General features: G+C 39.0%; 1 protein-coding gene across 1 annotated transcript in view; it reads left to right on the top strand.

The window, feature by feature from the left end:
* The first annotated feature begins 20,690 nt into the window (after positions 1 to 20,690).
* tspan14.S (tetraspanin 14 S homeolog) overlaps positions 20,691 to 25,955 on the top strand; it is a 37,233-nt gene continuing 31,968 nt past the window's right edge. The window contains exon 1 of the mRNA XM_018239463.2: positions 20,691 to 20,997. The gene's annotated coding sequence lies outside the window, so the exon portion shown is untranslated. The remainder of the gene's footprint in view (positions 20,998 to 25,955) is intronic.

Raw genomic sequence — 25,955 nt, 5'->3', positions numbered from 1 at the left:
AATTGATCTAACAAATCGTGAAAAATATCATTAATAAAAAACTGAAACGTGGCGGGCGCATTACTTAGGCCAAAAGGCATAACAGAGTACTCGAACTGCCCATATCGTGTACGAAATGCAGTTTTCCACTCGTCTCCCCTTCGAATACGAATTAAATTATATGCCCCGCGAAGATCTAACTTTGTAAAAATCCGAGCAGTTTTCAGTTGATCCAGAAGTTGAGACACGAGTGGTAACGGATACCGATTCTTGCATGTAATTTTATTCAACTCCCGGTAATCTATACAGGGCCGCAGTGTGCCATCCTTCTTTTTAACAAAGAAGATGGGAGCCCCAGCCGGTGATGAGGAGGGACGAATAAATCCTTTCTCAAGGTTTTCGTCTAAATATTTTTTTAATTCCTGCAGCTCTGGTTCAGAAAGATTATAAACTCTCCCATAGGGAATCTTGGCATCAGGGAGTAAATCGATGGGGCAATCATATGCCCGATGTGGGGGAAGTTTGTCTGCTTCCTTCTTATCAAAAACATCTACAAACTCCGAATAGGGAGCAGGCAATGTGTAATGAAGGTGTACTCGTTCTTCCCCCTTATTTTCCCAACTATTTGTTACCTGGGACCCAAATGAGGTAATTGTCTGAAAAGTAACTTCCCTTGTCACCCAATTAATGCAGGGATTACATTGAAGCAACCATGGAAGTCCTAAAATCAAATCAAAAGGAGTTGAAGGCAAAACATCAAATGAAATTTTTCCAACACACTCTTTATTAATCAACACCAAAACGTCTCGTAACTCATGAGTAATGGGCCCTGAACTCAAAAAGGATCCATCCACCACTTCCACAATCAGGGGTGATGGTTTACAAATCGGCTTGAACTCAGCCTTGGTTATCAAAGTGGAAGAAATGAAATTGCCTCCGGCCCCTGAATCGATGAGGGCTCTTGCTTCAATCTGACTGCTTCCCATCTGCAAGGTAACAGATAAGGTGAAATATTTAGCGTTATGCATTACATAGGGAGACAGGTTATAAATCTGGGGTTTCTCTACACTACCTTTAGCCGTCTCCTTCTTGGTGTAAGAAGAACCACGGAACTTTTTGGGGCAGTCCACTGAGAAATGTCCCTTCCCTCCGCAATACAGGCACAGATGCTGAGTGCGGCGCCGATTCCTTTCTTCGACAGAAATGGGTCCCCGGATGAACCCTACTTGCATGGGTTCCTCTCCTGAGGTTGCACCCGGTGCAGTCTCACCCCTGACCACCCCAGTAATTGGGGCTGCGACTTGTCTCCCACTCTTCTCCCGACATCTTTCGGTGAGACGCCTATCAATCTTGATACACAATTGGATAAAGGAGCCAAGATCCTCTGGCGCATCCACCCGTGCCAATTCGTCTTTGATCTTGTCAGTTAACCCTCTCCTAAAATGAAATTTTTGGGCAGCCTCATTCCAGGAAGTGTCTGCCCACCATCTCCTGAAACTAGCGGCATACTCCGCCACTGATTTTTGCCCCTGAGATAAGGTAAGCAAATTAGTTTCTGCTGTAGCCACCTTATTGGGATCATCAAAAATAATTGACATAGCTGCCAGGAACCCGTGGAAATCTGACAGCAATGGGCTCTGCTGCTCAATTAAAGGTGAAGCCCAATTTAATGCTTCTCCTGATAATAATGTTAGGATTAACCCCACCTTACGAGAATCATGAACATATTGCTGAGGTTGTAACTGAAAAATCAACCGACATTGATTAATGAAACCCCTGAACGCCAGTCTGTTTCCACTGAATTTATCAGGCAGGGGCATTTTCTGTTCTCTAACTGCACTCGCGGCAGGAACAGCAGCGGTCCCACTTCCCTGTGCTATTTGACCCTGAAGTTGTTGTATTTGCGACTGCAAACTGGTCACCATTTGCACCATGGAAGATAATTGTTGGGATAGTTCTGCAATAGCTTCATTGGTCTCAGCGGAATCCATCATGGGCCAGTTCAATATGTTATGATTTAATTCCGCTATGGACTCCAATGGCTGAGACCGGCTACAATGTAGCTATCACTAACTCGAGGAAACACTGGATACTAATTGCTACACTTGCGGAGTTCAAGAATTAGCAACTCACTGGCAACATAACCGCAACCTGTTGAACTCGGCTATAATGCTATACTCTCTCTGGGCGGCTTGAATTCCTGAGGGCCCAATACTACTTCACGGAACCCATGCAGAGGCTAACGGCAGAGCGGTGCTTCGGAAGTACACGCTAATAATGTTCACGTGGCGGCTGATTTCTGAGCCCGACACAAGTTATTTAACACTACCCAAAGCCCCAATTCACTGCACGGAGGCAGACTCAAATCGGCAAGGAGTTCCTTACTTTCGGAACAAGAAGCGTTTACGCTAACTACAGACACGCTCGGCTTTCATTGAACTGGCAGCCGCGTGTGCACTTCAGAGCCTTAAAACACCTCTGCTCCCTGCGGATAGGCTGCTGAACCCACCTGCCATTAACTCCTGCCTCGCTGGCTGGGTCATTAACCCTCACACTACTTATCCGCTTCACTTCAACCCTAACAACGTATCAGCACTACAAATGCCAAGAAAACCTTCAAATCATCAAATAAAAATTTTATTTTGCCCTACACATGTGCCCACTGTCTAGGTAAGTTGCCATTAGTCAGGAAATGTAGGGGGGAAGGAGGGGAGCCCCAAAAAAATTTTCGATCTTTTTCAGCCTATCACCCATAATGTAGAAAACACGCCAGCGTTTTTTGGGACTTAGAAAAATTTTTGACTTTTTTTGAAACAATCCCTATCTACTCCATTGCGCTTCGCCAGGTCTGAGGTGGTGAAGGAAGTCTAGCGTAAAAGGTAGCGTTCAGTACACTGCGCAAGTTAGTGAATTTGCGTAGTTACGTCGCTAGCGAAAATTCGCCTGTCGTAAGGGTGCGAAGTAACACTAGCGAAACTACGCCAGCGTTCGTTAGTGAATTTGCGCAGTAACGAAAATGCCAAACGCTAGCGAATTAACGCTAGCGTTCGGCGCTTAGTGAATTTGCCCCTTAGACTGTGATGAACAAGCCAAGCAAAGTTTAGGTAAAGTGGGACAATATTTTTTCATGACCTTTTTTATAACAAATATACTAGTCTGTGTCCATGGTCTAACAAAGGTCATATCATGCATCCCTTTAAAATGGAAAAGCACAATATATACATTTATTTAATATGGAAATGAGTATTTAAATAGATAGTGCAAGTTAAAGTTGAAATTCATCAATATATAAATATCAGGCTTGTTGACTACCAATATATATAATACAAGTGGCAAAACCCAATTACCCAAATATTTTATGCAGTGGAATACATTTAGTGAAGGTTCACAAAGTTAGTTCAACGCAGTATCATATTGCTGGTGTAGCTGTATACCTTACTAGGTCACTATAATCTCCTGAATAATGACAAAGATGCCTGCGTGTTGTTATTACAGCAAACTTTCAGCCCTCCTGGTCCTGGACAAGATAATTAGAGGCTATGGGGCAAGAAAAGCCTTTACGTGCCCAACATGAGGTAAAACCATATATGGTGTTCACCTTTCCTACATGAGATAGTCCTCCATTCACCTTCACTCGAGTTATATACATTTCTGGTGTAAATAGAAATAACAGACAATATGTTCTGTTTTCCATTACTCTTAGTTGATACAAAGCTCTTTTAACTAATCAACAAGAAATAATCACCAAACATGCACACTGTACTAGATGTCATTTTTCTTCTTTAGCAAAATACATATCTGGGGCTGCCTTAAACTAGGATCCTATGCCGAAAAAATACTTAATGTTATGTAGGAGCCCTGGCCTGCTAAAAATTACAAACTCTAGAGAAGCAGGAGACCCCTGCCAACACAAGTCTTCACCTGGAACTTTCTGCTGTAGAATTGACAGGGAATCAGAAAATGTCAGGGAATGATGCTAAACCTTAAAGAAGTACAGAATAGGGTGAGAAGCACATTCATGAGCAGACAAGAGGTCAGGCACAGTCAGGAACAGGCAAGAGTCAAACCTATAGCGTAAACAAAGATTTATCACATCTTGGGCAATGTAAGGACGAACTCCAAATGGCATGCCTGCACAAGGTTTACTGGAAACTGGCACGTTGCAAAGGAAGATGCACCAGGTTATGGGGTCCCTTATCCAGAAAGCTCAGAATTACAGAAAGACCATTCAACATTGAGTTTATCTTTGCTAATAATTCAACTTTTTTTCTTTATCGCTGTAATAATAAAATACAGTACCTTTTGCTGCACTTGAATCCAATTAAGCTGCATGAATCCATATTGGTGGCAAAACAAATTACATGGGTGTATTTAATGTTTAAATGATTTTACACAAACCCCAGGTCGCAGGAATTCTGGATAATAGATGCTATACCTGTATTTTTAATTGTCAATATTTGGTGGGGCTGTCCATGCTGCATCTATGATGTTACTTATACTTTAAGAATACTTTAAGAATTATTTCTTAATAGCTCATTTTACCTGCAGAAATTGTAAATGTCACATACAGTATATGTTCAAATCAATCTAAAATGTCTTCTATACTTAAATTTGGTCTGGCATTTTGTAAAAAGCAATTTAAATCCTGCCCTAATGATACTTTACATCCAAGCCTCAATAATAGCTTTTAAAAGAGTGCTTTGAACCTGTCTCATATTTTAGAAATCTGGTCACCTTAAATGCCACAGTAGAGGAAAAGACATATCTTATAAGTATCCCCAAGAGTGGTTTTATCTCTGCAATAGCACATATAATAGTGTGTCTGATTTATTGCAAGCCTGAGGGTTGACCTTCTAAACAGATAAGAGAAATCACCCTTTTACTTTTTACAGACTTTTTCTATCTCTAAAATAATGGAATGATACATGTGATGTGTTTTACATGCAAGGGATGTTGTTGGTATTCACATTTAATATAGTAACTAACTGAACTATTATACTAAAGAAAATAGTTTTGAGGCATATAACAAAACTTTGGGGAAAAGTCCTCTTAACTGAAATATATGCTATAAAATTTAGTTACATATTGGTGACTTGCCAATGTTGTATGAGTTTCAACAGTTTTTTTGTTATCTTTTAGCAAGTATATTAGATGCCCCCCCCACTGACTGTATAATGATATTGTGCATAGTGTATCTGTTTGTGAGGTGCAAGTCCGGTGAACGCAAATGCATGAAAAACCATGGACCTCAGTAAACTGACAATCAATAAAACACCAAGGGGCATATTTATTCAAATTTTCAGATAAAAGAAAACTTGGATAATAATGACAAAACACAATCACAATTTTTTTGTGATTGAAATCCCTGTATATAAAAAATTGACATTCATTCAACTGTGTTTTGTTTCACTTTTTTCATCATGGCATCATCATACCACATTTTTCCTGAATTAAAAAAAAAACTGGATTACCAACTTCTTTGAATGGTGAAAAACACTCCTGATTGACGCAACAGGATTTAGGTGGCAAGATATATAATTTAACATTTTCTCGATTGCAATTTAATAAATCTATAAAATTTGCATCTAAAAAAGTCACAGCACAACATTTTAATAAATCAGCCCCCAAATGTTGCTTGATTACAAACACAAACATTACACTATCATTTGTAATGAGATGTAACAAAATGTGGCATGGGGTTGTACAACTCTACATTTATGGTTTTAAACCATTGGTTATATAAACCACATTTACTGTTCAAGCAATCTACAACAAGGAAGAGCTCGAAACACAAAATTGCTAAAAATAAAATAATATATTTCAACAAAAAATATGCTGGAAAAAAAACTGCTTATGTCCGTTACCTGCACAGGTAGCACTCTTGTGGTTCTTTAAATTTGAATACTGTACATTTGGACAGCACTGTTTAAAATTAAAAAAGAAAACATATTTGACCAAGCCAAATTCACCAGAAATCCTATCCGCAGGGACATTGCCAATTTACCAACAGCCGTAGAGGAAAATTGGCTACCAAAAGTGACCGTCAGTAGCATAGTTTTGCTCCCTATAGGCAGGTGAGTTTTCGCTCAGGCAAACGATTGTTACTTCACAAATTCACTAAAGTGCGAATTTTACAGAACGTTACCTCTTTCGCCAGAGTTTCCTTTGCCACCTTAGACCTGGGGAACTGATAAGATGAAGCCCTACTCAAATTGACCTAAGTGTAAGAGTACTAATGAAGTTTCACTAGGCAGAAACGCTAGTGAAAGTTCGCAATGAAAGGCTTGCGCTGAAGAAACTTCAGCAAAGACGCAACTATTCATTTTAGTGAATTAGCATAGTGGTAGTGAATTTGCACCTGGAGAAGTGTATCAAAGTCTTTGCAGGTAACTATTCACCCTTTAGTGAATTTGCCCCAAAGCATTTTCAAACACAATATCTGTAGTAACAAAAGAGTTTTTAAATACATTAACAAACACATTTGCATAGAGGTGGCATTCATACAGCACACTATTGGGGTTATATAATAAAAGGCACAATGTTTGCCTAGGTGCAGTAACCCATAGCAACCAATTAGCAGGCTGCAGTTGCTGGTCACCTGTTTGAAAAGCAAACATCTTATTGGTTGCTATGGGTGACTGCTCCTGGGCAAACTTAGTGCCTTTTATTACATATAGGGGTTAATCTTTTTTAATGCAAATAAAAATCATCTTCAAGTACAATCTATAATGGCATAACCTAAGATTTCTCTGTGCACCATCAAAGGATGTACATACATTCTTAAAACTCCCATCAAAAGTTGTTATGCTGCTCTGAAGTAATAAAGGTTTAAAAAGTACTTGAGTAGTGTTGTCTTTGAAGGCAATGCATTGTGTGGTGGAAAAGATAGACTTTCCATAGATGTGAGCCCTAGTATGAGGAGGGGAAGTGCTTTAATTGTGATTAACTGGAATTCTGAATATGTCATATGTTTTTATGCATGTGTGTGCTGTGACTACTTTATTTGTATTGGTATTAATATGTATTTGTAAAAAGTGTGTCTAAGAGAATGTAGGCAGGAAACCATCATGGTACATAAAAAGCATGGACAACAACAGAAATGTAATTTTCAGCCATAAGCTACTATTTTCACCATATTATTATTAACATTATTAACATGTATTTATATAGCGCCAACATATTTCGCATCGCTGTATCATATCCCCAAATATCCGCCCTCAAGCGTCAGGTCCTTGTCTTGTGTGGGGGACCTGAGTAAAAGAGGATAACTGACGTTTTGTGACAGCTTAGTTATCAAGGAAAATCTAGCATTTCATCAAATGATCACATGCCCTTGTTTAAATGAGAATTAGCAGTAACATAACTATGCTGGCAGTGCAGCTGGGCCACCCCTCCCGAGATGATTTTTATGGCAGTTTCGCTTGCGCACAAACCACTACTAAAAGTCTCTTATAGACCACAAGAAGAAATTTGTTAAAATAAGAGCAGAAGGCAATCTGATTCTTTTGTGGGTACAGTGACACCTTGTGGCAAAATCAAGGAATCCATATAATGGTTTATAGCAATCTACTAAGAAAGAGAACTATTGCTGCTCCACCCTATCTTTCTTATACAGTATATTATCTGTTGAAGGACAGAAATGGAATCACTTATGAAAACATAATTACATTTTTTTCCCTCCACCGACCTCCAAGCTAAGCAGTAATAGCTAATGTCCAATGCCGAGTATAAATTGGTCATGTGTATATGTTTGCAGAGAATCCATAACGGATGAATTAACCTTATTTTAGCAGGTACTTTCATCCATTCTGGTCATCTGTAAGGATATGAAATGCATCTGCATGAATTGTTTATTAAAGTGCAACTGTTTAAACGTGAAATTTTTTGTGCCAAATACAATTAGACTACCGACTATTATTATTCCCCTTACTAGGAGCAGGTTTGGAGAGTATTCCTGGGGTACTTCATCCTTTATTTTACAACAACCCTTCTCTGCTTTTTGAAGATTTTTTTAATCAAACATGTATATGTATCGATGAACATGTATAAGATATGTATAAAGATTATTGGGTAAGTATCTATTATGTTGTCATTAACGAATATGCATTTGAGCATTAATTTAGGATTTATATGTGATATTGGTTTATTGATCAACACTTTACTTAAAGGAAAGTCGTTTAACACTTGGAGGTGCCAAATGTTAGGCACCCCCAAGTGAATGTATTTAATTACCTGAAACCCCGAGCCAGTGATCCTATCAGCAGAAAACTGCACTGGCCCAGAAGAGGATCGCTCCATGGTGTTCACTGGAATAACCCTGGGCCGGTGCCATTTTCTGCAGATAGGAGCACAGGCCCGGGGTTTCAGGTAAGTAAATACATTCACTTGGGGGTGCCTAACATTTGGCACCCCCAAGTGCTAAACGACTTTCCTTCTCCTTTAAAGGGGTTGTTCACACTTTTTTCAATTCAGTTGTTTTTAGATTGTTCCCCAGAAATAAAGACCTTTTTCAATTACTTTCCATTATTTATTTTTTACTATTTTTCCAAAATCTAAGTTTAAACTTGAATGTTCGTGTCTCTGGTGTTTGAGTCTGGCAGCTCAGTAATTCATGTTACAATTTTGCAACATTTAGTTGATACATTTCTCAGCAGCATCTCTAAAGTATTAGCAACAATTGTATCAATTCTAACAGTTGCCTGTAATGAAACCCAGAGATTCTTCTCAGCAGGGACAAACTTAAGAAATGTATCAACTAAATGTATCCATTTAGAACAGTTTACAGGATCGGCAACCCCCCCCTCCTCCCAGGGCTGCTTCAGAAGGTGAAAAAAGACACTTGACACTTCAATTTTAGAAAAACGGTCACACATAGAAAATAGAAAGTCATTGGAAAAAGTCATTATTTCTGGTGATCTATCTGAAAACAACTAGTTGTTTGAAGGTGAACCACCCCTTTAAGGAAAGGTCTGATTTTTGCCTTATATTACATTACAAAAACTGGATAAATAGGTTGTGCAAAATAAAAATGTTTCTAATATAGTAAGTTAGCCAAAAATAAAACGTATAAAGGCTGAGCAGATGCCTAACATAACAGAACTTGTTGCTTTTCAACTCTCTAACTCTGAGTTAGTCAGCGACTTATGGTGGGCCACATGGGACATAACTATTCAGTGAGTTTGCAATTGATCCTCAGCAGGACAGATTCAAAAGCAACAGTTATGAAATATATGTCCCCCTCAAGTCACTGCCTGGTAACCAATCAGTGGAAACCAAGAGAGCTGCACAGCAGGAAGTAGCGTTCTGGCTATTATGTTAGACAACCAGTCTCTCCAGCCTTTATACATTACATTTTTGACTAACTATGTTGAAATTTTTTTCCATTTAATACATCCTATTTACCCAATTTTTATTTTTATACTGGACAATTTCTTTAATAAACAAAACCAGTTAAACTGCACTTACTTTCTCGGCCCAATTTCTTTAAGGGTGCAAGTTCACAAGCCTGTTCACAACGGCTCTTTTCACAGTAGTATATATCCATTAACAGCACTCCAAGATTTTTCAATAAAACCGCCTTTAATGTTTGCAGATATTTGCATCAAATGGACATTGTCATAATCCAGATAAGTTTTTCTGTTATGGACACATTGTGTATATATTTGACTAAAGATTGTATCCAAAACCCATGTATGAACTGAAACATTGTTATATTGTGTAATAATATGTGACAACGTTAGGGGGCATTGCACCTCAGGCTATTTAAGGTCATGTGTATTGTAGTTTTTTATGCTTGATAAAGAGTGGAGTGCCACTCGAAACGTTGCACAATGTTGCTGTACTGCCATGCAAATATATGCAAACATTAAAGCGGTTTTATTGAAAAATCTTGGAGTGCTGTTAATGGATATATACAATTTCTTTAATACTTTGAAAATAAATAAAAATGTACTCAAATCCTTGACTGTGGATGCATTTTAGGTTCTCCGACCTCTGTTGTCTATGGCTATGTATTCCTATGTATAGACTTTGTTCTTTAATGCAGGGAAGCTACCTACCCACTTGGGTAACTTACAATATTTTCGTAATTTATTGTAATTATTGTGCACAAAAGAGTCTCTGGCAATACCTTGCCCATAAATAGTAAAGCAAGCCCAAAATATATTGCAGAAGTTTTGTACAGATATGGTGATCCAAATTATAGAAAAACCTCAGGTCCCACACATTCTGGAAAATAGAGCCCCCTATCTCTATTTAGAATATGTCTTGGGAAATATTGTTTTGAACTCTGTGGGGAACAATACATACTAGGTTTTGTGGAATTACCCAGTGGTAGGATCAGTGCGTTTCTTCAGAGTCGTCTGAGGCATCTCCTGTAATGGCGCCTCCCCCTGACCGATTACCTTTCCAAGGGGGGGGGAGGCAGTAAATCTGAATTTCCGGTTTAAAAGCTAGAAATTCGTCTCTCAAAGGCACCAGGAGCGGCGCTGCCGCCTGAGGCGAGTCACCCAACTCGCCTAATTGGCAGAGCACCCCTGGGCAGGATTCCATCAGGATGGTCGACTCAAAATATTGAAAATAACAGCACACCAGAATAAAGGAATGGTGTCCGTAATCATAGGCTCAGTATGCCTATGTATGCTGCCACCACATATAGTACTTCAAGGGGCCCATTCACTAAGCTCGAGTGAAGGATTCGAATGAAAAATACTTCGAATTTCGAAGTATTTTTTGGGTACTTCGACCATCGAATGGGCTACTTCGACCTTCGACTACGACCTTCGATTCGAACGTTTTGAACGAAAAATCGTTCGACTATTCGACCATTCGATAGTCGAAGTACTTTCCCTTTAAAAAAAACTTCGACCCCCTACTTCGGCAGATAAAACCTACCGAAGTCAATGTTAGCCTATGGAGAAGGTCCCCATAGGCTTGCTAAACTTTTTTTGATCGAAGGATTTTCCTTCGATCGTTGGATTAAAATCCTTCGAATCGTTCGATTCGAAGGATTTAATCGTTCGATCGAACGAAAAATCCTTCGATCGATCGAACGAACGTTTAGCGCTGAATCCTTCGACTTCGATATTCGAAGTCGAAGGATTTCAATTCGAGGGTCGAATTTCGAAGTATTTTTAACTTCGAAATTCGACCCTTAGTGAATCTGCCCCTAAATATACATATTCAATACAAATGATTTTATCAAAGTTTGTATTTAACTTTTTAGGGGGTCAATGTATTTAAAATAAAAAATGCAGAACACTTCTCAAAATAAGGGGACATAAGTAGAGGTTGAACACATTTGATCACTTTCACACTAAGATCTCCTATACTTTGTTGAGCATATATTGTTATTACTGCTAGTTATTAGTGTAAACCTATTTAAACCTATTTAAACCTATTTTCTCCATCTCATTTTTCAACTGCATTACTCTCTCTTTCAAACAATGGGCCAGATTCAATTTAGTGAGAAAAAGGTTTATCACATGAAAACTCATGGATGAGATTCAATTTGAGATACAACTTAATTCAGAAAAACTAATTTCACAGTTTATAACATGAAAATTCCATTGAAGTCTATGGGAAAAAAACTAGTATTGAATTAGTAGTACAGATTTTTCTCCTCTAGTTGAATCTCATCCATGAGTTTTCATGTGATAAACCATGAGATAAATTTTTATCACTGAATCATTGAAATGGGTGGTATGTCCCACATACTGCTTTGCACATTTATTACATAAACTTCCCTCCTGGTATTATAGCAAAACATTTTAAATTTTTTATCACTGAATCATTGAAATGGGTGGTATGTCCCACATACTGCTTTGCACATTTATTACATAAACTTCCCTCCTGGTATTATAGCAAAACATTTTATTTTGATATATGTATATATATATCTGTAATATTAGACATTAAATTTGAACTCTCTGTGATTGTTTTACACATTTCACACTGATGAGCTAAAACACATGAGCTAAAAGCCAAATGTCTTTAGGACTTTGATTTTAAAGTGGAAACAAGCCTGGATGCTAAAATTATTTTTCTTTTGTTTTTATCATATCATATATATGCACTATGTATATGGCAGGTTTAATGAAGAATTGTGTATGTATTATGCCAATTTGATATGCAAACTTTAGATTTGATTTTACATCAGTCACATTTAAGTATTTGACACTTTTAGGTGTTGTGGTAGAATGACCACAGAGAAGTGTAAAAGGGTGTGCTTTGCATTTAATTTCTCCCCTTTAGGAGTTGGAAGCTGCAACGGAGATGTGTCTAAACAGAGAATGGTCTCTCTGTTTCAAGGATATTGTGGTCTGGCCCTAGAAGCTACAGTGTTCAGGAGGGAACAGGCAATCCTTTCCAGTGGTCCAGCTTGCATGTTGGAGCTCACTTTCCACAGGAAGGCTGTCCTGTGGAAAAGTCTTTAATCATAGTTAAGTGTTAGGAAGGTCTCTCAGAGCAGGAAGGAAGGAAGGCAGCAAATGTTGTGTATGCTGATTATACTGCATTTTCTCTGAAAAAAATCGGTTGTTCGAAAATCTGTGCAGAAGAGCAGTGCTCTAAATGCTTTAAAATGGCAAGCAAAACCTGAAAGAAAATGGAAAACTACCATTCAAATGGATAGAAGAATAGCCAAAATGGCAAAGACTCAGCCAATGATCAGCTCCAAGAAGATCAAAGGTGGTATTATTACAACTAGAATTTACCTATGTGAAGTCAAGCCATTGGATAGAAGACACAGCAAAGTCCCATTGTTAAAGGGGACCCGTCACCCAAAAAAATTATTCATAATCCTATTTTATCACATCAGTCAAGCAAAATTAACTTTAATTACACTATATAAATTATTTGAATCTTGTTTCCTCCAGTCTGGGAATTTATAATTACAGCAAGCAGGCAGGAGCCATTTTGTGGACACTGTTATTAAGACAAGCCTTGCATCAGCTCAGAATCTTGTTTGTGCACCAGAAGAATACAGACACTGCTATTTTTGGAGCCAGTGTCGGACTGGCCTGCCGGGATACTAGGAAAAGTCTGGATGAGCCAAGGTGTCAGTGGTATCATTTGGGGGTCGGGAGTCCATATGACTGTTTGCGTAAATCCCTTAACTAGGCCAAAGGGACCCATCCCAGTTCCAAATCAAATTGCAAAAATTTTTATATCAAAAAAGATATATGTCCCAAGGCCTCTTAGAGTATAAACAAGTCATTTATTAATAATCACATTTAAAAAAGTTTTCGGTACACACTAACCCCACATATCCCACCTTTTAATGTACAGTGGTGTGAAAAACTATTTGCCCCCTTCCTGATTTCTTATTCTTTTGCATGTTTGTCACACAAAATGTTTCTGATCATCAAACACATTTAACTATTATAATTAATTATAATTAAGATAACACAAGTAAACACAAAATGCAGTTTTTAAATGAGGGTTTTTATTATTTAGGGAGAAAAGAAATACAAACCTGTGTGAAAAAGTAATTGCCCCCTGAACCTAATAACTGGTTGGGCCACCCTTAGCAGCAATAACTGCAATCAAGCGTTTGCGATAACGTGCAACGAGTCTTTTACAGCGCTCTGGAGGAATTTTGGCCCACTCATCTTTGCAGAATTGTTGTTATTCAGCTTTATTTGAGGGTTTTCTAGCATGAACCGCCTTTTTAAGGTCATGCCACAACATCTCAATAGGATTCAGGTCAGGACTTTGACTAGGCCACTCCAAAGTCTTCATTTTGTTTTTCTTCAGCCATTCAGAGGTGGATTTGCTGGTGTGTTTTGGGTCATTGTCCTGCTGCAGCAAAGGGGGCAAATAGTTTTTCACACCACTGTATTTGCTTTTACTTCTGTTAAGTGGATGTGGAATGTAACCCTAGAAACTAATGCTTCAAGGACAAAGAATAAAGAAAACATTTGTATGTGTATGGGCATCAGCTCCCACATTCTGGAGCACAAACAAGTTTTTGAGATGACACAAGACTTGTGTTAATAAGTGTCCACAAAATGGAACCTGCCTGCTTGCTAGAGCTATTAAATCCCACACTGCAGGCAACACGATTTAAAGAATATAGTTTATATAGTGTAAATAATGTTTATATTGTTTGACAAACATGATAAAATAGGATTTTGAATTATTTCTTAGGGTGACAGGTCCCCTTTTAATGTGGGAAAATTTGTTTTCAGTGGTAAAAAAAAAAATATTTATCTGACTTAAAAGGAACAGTTCAGTGTAAAAATAAAAACTGGGTAAGTAGAAAGGTTGTGCAAAATAAAAAATGTTTCTAATATAGTTAGTTAGCCAAAAATGCAATCTATAAAGGCTGGACGACTAAATGTCTTATATAACAAAACAGAATACAACTTTAAGGGGCCATGTTCTGGGAAGATCTTGAATACACACTGTAAGAGTGACTAAGTGAGCAGGTACTAATGCCTTTAATTATCACATCTTTCATGGGAAAAAATGTACTGAAAAATGTGCTTGCTTGTCACTACCATACACCAGTTTTTCTAGTGCTGGGCAACAGTACATATTGGCATTCCTTTAAAACTTAATTTTTTTGGTGTTCCTGTTCTTTTTAAGACCCAATATGCTAGGCATCAGTATTTTTTGTTGAGTGGTAACATTATACATTTATCAGTCTTTTAAATTGTCATAAAGTTTAATCCTATTAAGAGGGCACCTTTTGCCCTAAAATATTTCCCCCCACCAAAGGTGCTGGCTAATTGAGCCTGCACTTCTGTTGGGGGTAAGTTTGTTTGTTAAATTGCCCCCGTCAGTAACTGCACATTCTCTATGTGCCCAGTGGAGTGATAGCAAGCTGCCATTTTTCCCAGTGATGCAGTTTGTAGCATTAGCCTAACACCCCAGAAAACAGAATGGTGTCTAGCAGTCAAATACAATTTGACAAAATGACACACTCAAATCAGAAATATAAGAGAAATTGGTCTGAATCCTTCAGTATTGCCTATTTAGAATGTTCGTTAATCTGCCCCACCTTGTTGTCAGCATGTACTGCTCTGACTTCCATTGATAATTGGAACAACAGAGAGAATCAAAGTTAAAATTTAATTTGTAGTTACTGCAGTCAGCTTGCAAACTGCCAATGCCTATTTCAAAATCTTGAAACAATCTGATGAAATGCACTTTGAAATGATTACTGGCACCTTTGTTTATTATACAACTTATTATTGATGGATTCAAGGGAAATGAATTATCTTAACTGGCGTATTATGAAATGATTAACAGCAAGAGAATGTTCACTTATGTTATAAAGTCATTTCCTAAAGTTGACTAATTTAAGCAGAATAAAAATGTCAAATACAATAGAAAACTTTCACAGGCTGTGCAGAGGTCCTAATGCTATACAAATTTAATGTGCACAGCTCCCCCCCCCCTCTTTTTAAATACAGGCTTTTGTACAATTGCATATCACATTCTACTGTAAAGATGGAACCTTTTCAGGGACTTTGTATGTTATTGTGCATATGTCTAAATGTTGCTGATATATCCTAAGAAGAGCAACAGTGCACATCATTTGTTGTGCATTAACTCTGTAATTTTTAATGTATTTTGCTTTTATTTCTGTGGATGTGGAATGTAACCCTAGAAACCAATGCTTCAAGGACAAAGAATAAAGAAAACATTTTATTCCATTTGCTATCTTTTGTACAATTCATACACTGTAGCTAAATCATATTTTCTTTCATATCATTCATTTGAAGAACACAAATTGTCGTTTTAAGTGGTCTGGTGGAGGCAATAATAATTCCCAGACCACTGCCTCAGTTGTGAGGTCAGTTCCTCCAAAGATCTACCCCCTCCCTCCACAGCGTGTACTTTGTAATCTCTTTGTGCCTCGATCATAAGGGGAGCAGGTCTGAGCCTATAGGTTTCTCCCGGTGTCCTGAACGACCCAGTCTGACTCTGTCTAAAATTCATAATTTTCTATTGTCTCTTTATAAAGAACAAAAAACAATGGTGAGGCAAGAGTTATGATCTGTGGGTTTGGCATGTTTTCTCATTGCATTGTAATCGTTGGGGATATTGATCTCAACTTTCATTGCAGCACTGATCTTAAAGGGTTTCAATGCATTGCCAGTAAAGTTCTTTTTCTCACAGGATGTAAATATTTAACAAAAATGATCCAAGGTATCTGCTTAACATGGCATTTCACCATTATCTAAATCTGCAAATAGAAAGCAAACTAAAATAATCTTACTTATGAGTGTGATATGTATATGTACGTATGACAGTTCTAATATATAATATCCCACAAATTCTCAGCTATGTTGAAATTAACTTTTATTGCAGTCATTTTAATTTTATACGGATATCTATCTAGCAATTCACATCAGCACTCATTTTTTTAAAGGGCTTTGATCAAAAAATGCTGATAAGAAGAAAAAGGGGCTTCAAATACTTTTTTTCCCCTTCAAAACAGGTTCATTTATAAAAATTAAGCAAATTACAAAAATACTTTCTGCATAATCATATTTTTTAAAATTTTACAACAGCCTTTAGGTGCCTTTCATTTGGTTCTGGAAATAGGGCCTTACCCTCCAGATAAGTTGACAACTGAGAATTAGTCATTTTTTGACTAGACATCTGCAATGATGCCTCAGTGAAAGAATGTAGTTATTAAAATGTTCTTACTAACAAGAGATGACGTAATACCACCCTTAGCTTCTAGGAGTAAATTACCTGTTTTAACGCTATTAACTGATAAAGGTCTACCAATTCAGCGTGTATCAACAAGCGAGGGATCAAAATCAGTATTGGTATTGTTGTTGTGTAAAGAAAATGGCAAACATGTTTTTTGCTCCACCAGTTTGCATGCTGTAGCATTTTCTGGACAAAGTCTACCCTACGTGCACAGAATGGCACCAGTAGTGGGTTGCGGCTATTGGAGCTAGACTGTATTTGCTGAATTAGGATTGAAATTTTCATGAGCCTGTATAAAAGCAACCTAGCTGTATGTGCTTATTATGCAACATAGAATTGTAGTAATGAACTAGCTAGCTAATTGGAGCATACCTGACCGGTCTCTGCTGATTCAGCTAGAGGTGTGGTTTTCCAGAGTATAGCATTAGGGGCTTTGAGGTATGTTCTGTTTAGACGTGTTTCATTAGTAGTAGTCCTTCTTTAGGGGTCTTTCTCCAGTTTCTGGTTCCCAAAGTGGGCTATATGGCTGTTGGTTTAGGAAGCCATCAGTATTATAGGTAATTCAGAGTTCGCTTTTATTACCTAAAAGGTGTGTAACGTACTGAACTTTGCACAATGCTATTCTTTGTTTTTGGCCATGCTCTGGTGGGCGCAGACCTTAAATGTTGTGTGCTAACAGCAAATAAACACAAATTATTGTGGTCAGGCAGAATTCATGATTAGTAATCATCTGCCAATCTGACTGTATTATATTGTGTTATCATATATTTATCATTCAGGCTCTGTTTATGCTACTGCCATTTTAAATGTGCCAATACTATGCTGTATGTTTCTCAGTAAAATACTTATCAGTTGATTGATTTATTTCATTATGTTCTGTATTATGCATCCTATGTTGCAAATATCTGGGGTCCAAATATATTGATTTCTTCAGCAGTGTCCAGTAACAATTTGGTCTGTAAGCGTATCCACATATCCAGTCACTTATTAAATCATGTCACTTCCACCTAAGGAACATATCCAAAATACGATCATTTATCACCCAAGATGCTGCCAAAATTCTTATTCACTCTCTTGTCATATCATGTCTAGACTACTCTAACTCTTTTAATTGGCCTCCCCCTCCAGAGACTGCCACCTCTCCAGTCCATAATGAACACTGCTGCAAGGCTCATACACCTCAGCAACTGCTCCTCCTCTGCCTCGCCATTCTGTCAATCCCTGCACTGGCTTCCGCTATCTTTCAGAATCAAATTCAAATTAATGACCCTGACATCCAAAGCACTTCATAACTCTGCCCCACCCTTCATTTCTGAACTCATCTCTATATACTCACCCAACCGCTTACTACACTCCTCTACTGACCTGCTATTTAACTCTTCGCTCATTACCTCCTCACATGCTTGCATTCAAGACTTTGCAAGGGCTGCACCCCTCCTCTGGAACTCTCTCCCACGGTCTGCCCGACTTTCACCCAACCTTTCTGCTTTCAAGAAATCTCATAAAATGCACTTCTTTTGAGAAGCCTACCCTCACTCTGCTTAACTACCAAATGCAACACCACATACAGTACCACATTTCTCACCCACTTAATTCAATCTTGCCCACTCCCACACCTTACTCCCTTCCCTTTAGAGTGTATGCTCTTTTGCATAGGATCTTCCTCACCTTTTGTACCGGTATTGATTGTGATGTATGTAACTCCATATGTTATATGTATAAAATTCATGTGATTTAGTACTATAATCACATTTACTTTACAGCGCTACGCAATATGTTGGCGCTATATAAATACATGTTAATAATAATAATAAGCATAGCAAAATCTTCAGCTGATTTTAGGTTTGCTGTGCTGTGCAATATGCAGGTAAGTAAACTGCAACCTAGTGTGCTTACTACTATCTTCAAAAATTCGTAATTTGTGATATTAGCATGCCTAACGCTGCAGCACAATTAGTGGTTCACTGTGTCCTGTTGTTGGTATGCTCTATAAGCTGTTACCAGTTCAGGGTTTTGTAGGCCCTTGCAATATTTCTAAGGCCAGGCAGTATGGATGTGTTAAGCTGTAGCCCTTCTGCAGGTTTTATGCTCTGTGTTATACAAGCTGCATTTATCATGCTGTAGTGTCACTGGGCCTATAGTAATTACTGGGCCTATAGTAATTACTGGGCCCTGGTATACCAAGGTCTGTAATAGGCTGCAAGCTATCATTCCTTTGTGTTAGAGTCCCAAGCTATCATTCCTTTGTGTTGTGCTAGAGTCTAGCAGTATGCTAATCTGAATATAGTTTTCTCTGAGCTGCAGAGTCAGTTCTCTGGTAGTATATATGCTTAGTAAACAGCATATGACTTGCATGTCCTACAGGCCACAGTACTTCGGTATTGTTTTGTAATGTTTGGTATCACCTATTTTGTAGACCTAAAGGCTGGCAGGTTGTCTCATGGCAGTTTCTGCAGTAACTCAAGCAGGATAATAAAATGGATAGTAAATGACATCTTAATTAGGTTGTTGGGTATCTTTAATGCCTTGAGAAAAGTTACACAGCTGGATGCTTGTCCTTGAACTAATCTGCATTGTTATTGTTGGCAGGAGTGAGTTGTTTGTTGCCAACAAGCAGATTGGGCACATTCCCTGTATTAGTAAGAACTGGTAGATATCAGTGCACTTCGAAGACTTGAAGAGTGTCTGTAAGGGAGAGAATGCGCTGATAGTGTAATAACGTAAAATACAAAAATCGGAGTGATAGATTGGAACTACTCACATTCTGTTAATTATTTTTTAAAGGGCTTTGATCAAAAAATGCTATCTCCTTTTGCAGGATGTGACTCACAAGTGTCTTCCTGAGACATAACTGAGCATGCAGGCAAAGCTGTGGGGATTTAAAATCAGTAGACCAGGGAGGCGGACAAGGAATTTGTGTGGCTCCCGAAAGTTGCTGTGTATACCAGATACAAAAGGAACAGGTTGTAGAGCAGACAGCGGCAAAGAGGAATAGAAAAGGATGTTTCTTTCTACACCAGTCAGTCCTATTGCATGCTGGGTATTGTAGTTTTACATTAAACTTGCAGTAATCAGATTAACAAAAACTACATTACCCAACATGCACTGGGAGAGGTGGTCAGTTACACAATGGTAAAAAGGAACTATTAAAGGTTTTTAATGTAGAAAACTGCATGACATACAAAAACTAGTCCAATTAAGCACATTTGCAGGTTTCAAACCCTGCCTAATCTTTAAATCAGTAGCCCAATTTGACAGAAAATCCTGCAATGTTCTCTCACTCCCTCTGAACTGCCGGGAAGGACAGCTAAAACTCCACCCCGCCTCATCCTCCCCCTGCAACCACAACCTCCAGGAAATTACACATTAGCGGCGATTACTCATGGCATGAAGGATAAAGCGTCACTTCCGTCTGTACAAATCTTGAAGCTATTATCCTGTGTTGTTCTTCATATAGAGTTATTGCGCATCCCAGCTGGGCACTTGAGATATGCTCGCATTAGTTACTTTGCAGGGCTTCCGCTTCCGTTTGCTTTCAAAGCTCTAGAGAGCCTTCCAACCAGCACTGCTTTGCTATTGTTCTTTAAGTTATTAATGTAGAACTGGCACAGGCATGCTGGTATTTTTCCCAAAATGGGTGACAAGCCTTATACCCCACCACAGGACAAAGAATATGTATATATGTTTTCTACCTTAATTAAACAATGTCTGCGTGGGGATGTGGCAGGACAATGAGTGCACAAAAGGAAATGGATGGTTGATAAGAAGGAGCAGCGAGAGTCAGTGGGAAGCACGTACCATTACAAATATAGGGAAATAAAAAAAATAGACAAGGACACTAACAGCAGATGGAACATGTCACAGTGTGGGCCTCACCAGGAGCACATACAAGACAAAATGTACACTAGAAAAGCACAACAAAAACAACACAGAGCAATACTAATATATTCAAAGTTTTTTATTTTAATAAATCGGTAATATTTGCTAGTCACTTCAAGAAGCCAGTCATATTACAGTAACTGCTTATATAAATGCTGTTAATCAAAGACAAGCGTGAGTCGATCGGGGCATATTGTGAACTCTGTCTCTCCCGGCTACACTTTCGTATTGGTTTTTGTTCCTCCCTGGCTGCGTAATCAATGTGAAACTACGGCCCCTCCCTCTGACATGAACAGGCAGGGATAGGAAGATTACTTCCTGTGGGCTTCGTGTTGTGTTTTGCTTCTTGAGATTGCATGCCTTAACTTTCTACAGGGAGAGTCGGCTTAGTTCCTGCATTTCTTGATATTGCCTGTTCTCTCTATGCCGTGGAACTCTGGTAAAGTGTTCTGAGAGTGGGTGAGTGCGGTAAGTTCCCGCCCTTTGTTTTTAAACGAAAAACTGTAGATACAGGATGAGTGTATATGATGACTGAGATGGAAATTAGAGCCCTAATGAGAATGCTGATATATTTGTTTGTCCTGGTCTGTGTGCATTGTCATGTGCATATGTTCCTGCTATTATCTTGTGTATGCCTTTTCCCTTATGTAGTTCCTGGTTCTCTTTTTATGCTGTCACTTATCTTGTGTATGTTTCTCATTCTTTCTGCCTTTTATCATATGCCTGTACCTCTTGCTCTCTTTCTGCTTTTCATCCAGGCTATGAACCTTCTTTTGCTTTATCCCCATATGTAAACCCTACTTGTAAACTTTTTTTTATCTCCCTATGTGTAAATCTTCCTCTCTATTGGGTTGTTATGAGACCATCTGAGGGGCTGACTAATATGTGGCTGAAACTCTGGCAAATATCGAACTGGCAGGTTTGAGAATCCCGTTTATTGTTGTGACAGCCTGTATTCTCATCGTGATCCAATCACTTAGCTTGAGGGCCAAACAGTGTTGCCACCCGGCCAGTATTTTACCGGCCTAGCCAGTATTACAAATTTACCCGCAAAGTAGCTGCCGCTAAATTTGTAATACACCTAAAAAAAGCCAGTGGCCTGCCCCCAGCCTGCTCAAAACTAACCCTTTTTTTCCAGGGCTTCTTGCCAAATGTATGCGTTTGGCTCTGCCCCCTTTGATGTCACAACCTGCCCAGTCAATAGAGTGTCACGACCCTGCCCCCTTTAGCATCACAACCCACCCTTTTAACCCCGCCCCCTCCACCTGCCAGTGAAGATTTTTTTTAAAAGGTGGCAACCCTAGGGCCAAAAGATTGGATTAAAGCCAATATCGGCCTCCTCAAGGTTGGCATATCAGGAAAAGTTTGGCTTGCCAAACAAACTGATCTTTCAGTTTATGGCCACCTTAAGGCTATTGTCACACAGGGCTGAAGATTCATTTACCTAAGTCTGAGTTTTAGGGCAGAGACACGCTCCGATTAGGGGAGATTAGTTGCCTGGCAACAAATCTCCTCTTCTTCGGGTTGAATAATCTTCCCAAACTGCCTTCCTGCCGGCTAGAATGTAAATCACCTGCGGGATGGCGCTCAGAGCGATTCGGTTTCCGAAGTTTCCTTGTGAATGAAAACAAATCACTCTGAGACGCATTTCAAGCTGGGTCACAGACCATCCTTTAAAAATAGGTACTACCATGACTGGTATTGTAGTGATAATCCTGACTCCAAAAGTAAAGGAGTTGCTATAACATTCCATAAAAATTTGACATACTCCTTGATAGATTCCTTAATTGACCCGTTAGGAAGGTATATTTTTCTTAAAATTCAACTTTCGGGACATAAAATCACCTTAGTTAATTGTTACGCTCCTAATCAAGATCAATATAAATTTTTGGATTTGGTCCTGACCCGGCTTGAAAGCTTTTCCGAAGGTATAACTGTCTTTGGTGGCGATCTGAACTTGGCCTTAGACCCCAAACTCGACTCTTCCTCGGGTCATTCTCATTTGTCTTATAAGGTTTTAAAACGTATTAAGAATTTCTTTCATAATCATCAGTTAATGGATGTCTGGAGGATTTTTCACCCATTGGATAGGGATTATACTTATTTCTCTCAGGTCCACCAATCTTATAGCCGTATCGATTACCTTTTTCTTTCTCATTATGCCTTGCAATGGGTAGGGGACTGTAAAATTGGGCTTCAGCTGTTATCCGATCATGCCCCAATATTTTTAGAAATCACCCTACCTGGCCTTGAACGTAAAAATTGGAACTGGAAACTTAATGACTCCCTTTTAAAAGATACTGACTGTTTGTCTGAAGTTAAACGGGAAATAAAAGGCTTTCAGGAAGTGCATGATTCAGATGATTCACATCCAGTAATAAAATGGGAGGCGTTAAAGGCTGTCCTTCGGGGTATTTTTATTAAGCATGGGGCTAGGTTAAAGAAAGCTCACTCTATGCGTATCTCTGGTTTACTCCAGAAAATAGCCACGCTTGAACAGAGGCATAAAAACACCAGAGATGGGGATACTTGGTCTGAGCTTACAGTGACGAGGGAATTATTAAAAGGGGAACTTAATAGGAGATCGGTAGCAGCGTTGTTAAAATGCAAAAGTCGATATTATGAGCATAGTAATAAACCTGGGAAACTACTTGCTAGAGCTGTTAGATTGACCCAAGGTTCTTCCTTTATTCCCGCTATTAAAACAAATAAGGACACCATAGTGTACAAAAACCATGATATCCTGAAAGTTATGCAACATTACTACTCAACACTCTACAATATTGATAGCCCCACTGACAAAGCTAAGGATAAGTTCTTACCCCGGTTACAAAGCTATATCGCAAAGACTGCTTTACCGAAACTTTCTCAAGAGGAGATTGATCTCCTCGAACTCCCTATTTCTATAGACGAACTACGGAGTTCTATAAAAGGTATACCGGTGGGTAAGGCTCCTGGGCCTGATGGCTATACGGCCATCTTTTATAAATCTCTGCAACCGGATGTTGAGAATGTAATGCTGCATGCTTTTAATAACTTAGACTCGAATCCCTGCAAACCCTCCCCTATGCTTGAGGCTCACATTTCCCTAATTCAAAACCAGGTAAAGATCCATTAACGTGCACTAGCTACAGGCCGATTTCCCTTTTGAATGTGGATCTTAAAATTTACGCTAAAATTCTTGCCGACAGACTCAAAATACATCTACCTTATTTAATAGATCTGGATCAAGTGGGTTTTGTCCCTTTTAGGGAGGCTAAGGATAATACCCTGAAGGCTATTACGTTAATAGATCATGCCACATGTCATAGGATCCCTATGCTGGCCCTGTCAACGGATGCTGAAAAAGCGTTTGACAGGGTCAGCTGGGCCTTCTTACGGGAATCTCTGATTCAAATTGGCTTGGGTCAAAATGCTTTACAACGTATTATGGCTTTATACACTAACCCACAAGCGAGATTAAAAATCAATGGACAACTTTCGGACCCTATAATGATAAACAATGGGACTCGACAAGGGTGCCCCCTTTCCCCCTGTTGTATGCCTTGGTTATGGAACATTTAGCTATAGCGATTAGAGAAAATCCAAATATTTCAGGGGTACTCATCAAAGGGGTTAATCATAAACTGGCATTGTATGCTGATGACCTTTTAGCATTTGTTACCCGACCACATATTTCCCTTCCATCCTTAATGCAGGAATTTAGAGAATTTGGTCTTTTTAGCAATTATAAGATAAATTTGGATAAGTCTGAGGCCTTGAATGTATCGCTCTCGCATCAAACACAGTTATCCTTGCAGTCTAACTACCCTTTTAAATGGAAAACTGAATCCATCAAATATCTGGGGATTCAGATTCCGTCAGATCTTTCTAAACTCTCTATGCTGAATCATATGGTTCTGTTGGGGCAAATACAATCGGATCTTAAGCGGTGGCAACCTCTCACGCTATCTTGGTTTGGTCGCATTAGCTTGATAAAAATGAATGTTCTCCCACGAATTTTGTATCAGTTCCAAACAATTCCGATAGCGCCCCCACGACGTTTCTTTGATGTTTTACAATCTGCTTTCTGTACTTTTATTTGGAACGGCTCACAGCCTAGAATTAGCAAACTTATTTTGTCCAAGCCCAAAGCACAGGGGGGTTTAGGATTGCCTAACTTGAAAGATTATCTACAAGCCTCTTTATTAAGTAGAATCTTAGAATGGTTTCATAATTCTAAAAATAAGAAATGGATCCTAATTGAACAATCTTTGGTGGATAGACCTCTGCAAGCACTTTGGTGGTTATACCCGATTCTTAGACCTCCTTCCTCCGCTTTGCCAAAAATTTGTAGAGATATACTATCCTGTGCTGACCATTATCTGCGCTTGAACCCAAATTTGATCTCCCGGGAAGGTCCCCTTACCCAATTGTGGGGAACCCCGGTTTTCCCCCAGGAATGGCCTCTGCAGGCTTTCTGGAGAGGGGGCGCACTGAGCATTTTGCATGTATCCATGTAATGGAGAAAAATACTTTACTGCCGCTTTCTAAGCTTTGCTCAGGGAACTCGGAATCCTTTTTGGCTAAGTTTAAATATAACCAACTTCAACACTGGCTGTGTTCCCCCCAAAATAAGAAAGTGAGATCTACACCTCCTACACCATTTGAGGAACTGTGTTTAGCAAAAGTTCCACTGAAACACCTTATCTCCACGCTTTACAAGCTTATAGAGTCTGTTGGCAGACTAGACCTACCTAAATTTACTAAAAAATGGGAACGTGAATTACAGGTAGAGTTTACTCGAGATCAATGGAACACAAGTTTCCTTTTAACACATAAATTCTCAGTTGCTTGCAGAACGCAAGAAACTAATTACAAAATCCTCTCTAGATGGTATAAATGCCCAAATGTTTTACATAAAATTTTCCCGTCAGTGTCAGAGCTTTGTTGGAGATGTGCTGAGACGGTTGGCACCCCTTTGCACATCTGGTGGCAATGCCACTTACTTGTTCCTTTCTGGAAAATGGTGTTTCAGGTTATTAAAAAGGTGGAGGGTGTTGATCTCCCATTTGACCCTGCTATTGGACTTCTGTCAATGCTGCCTGGTCCTGTGACTCTACATAAGAAATCTCTTACAGGATATTGTTTGAGTGCGGCCAGAACGGTGATACCTCGTCATTGGCGATCGGTAATCACACCTTCGATTGCAGAATGGTATACAGAAATGGGCTCAATCATGCGCATGGAGGAACTCCTATGCTTTGCACAAGGTCGACAGGATAGTTATGTGCGGACATGGTCCACTTGGGTAACATTTATGGCGACTATGCCTCCGATGTAATCCCGCCCGGACTGGGGCTACTACCACTATAACCTCGCTGGTACTTGCATAGATACATTTTCGGTATTATGACAGACATGTGTTTTGGTTAGGAATTGGCTGA

This window comes from Xenopus laevis, chromosome 7S (assembly GCF_017654675.1).
Source record: "Xenopus laevis strain J_2021 chromosome 7S, Xenopus_laevis_v10.1, whole genome shotgun sequence".
Lineage (NCBI taxonomy): Eukaryota > Metazoa > Chordata > Amphibia > Anura > Pipidae > Xenopus > Xenopus laevis.
Note: the sequence above shows the minus strand (reverse complement) of the source record. Positions and strands in the feature narration are given on the sequence as shown.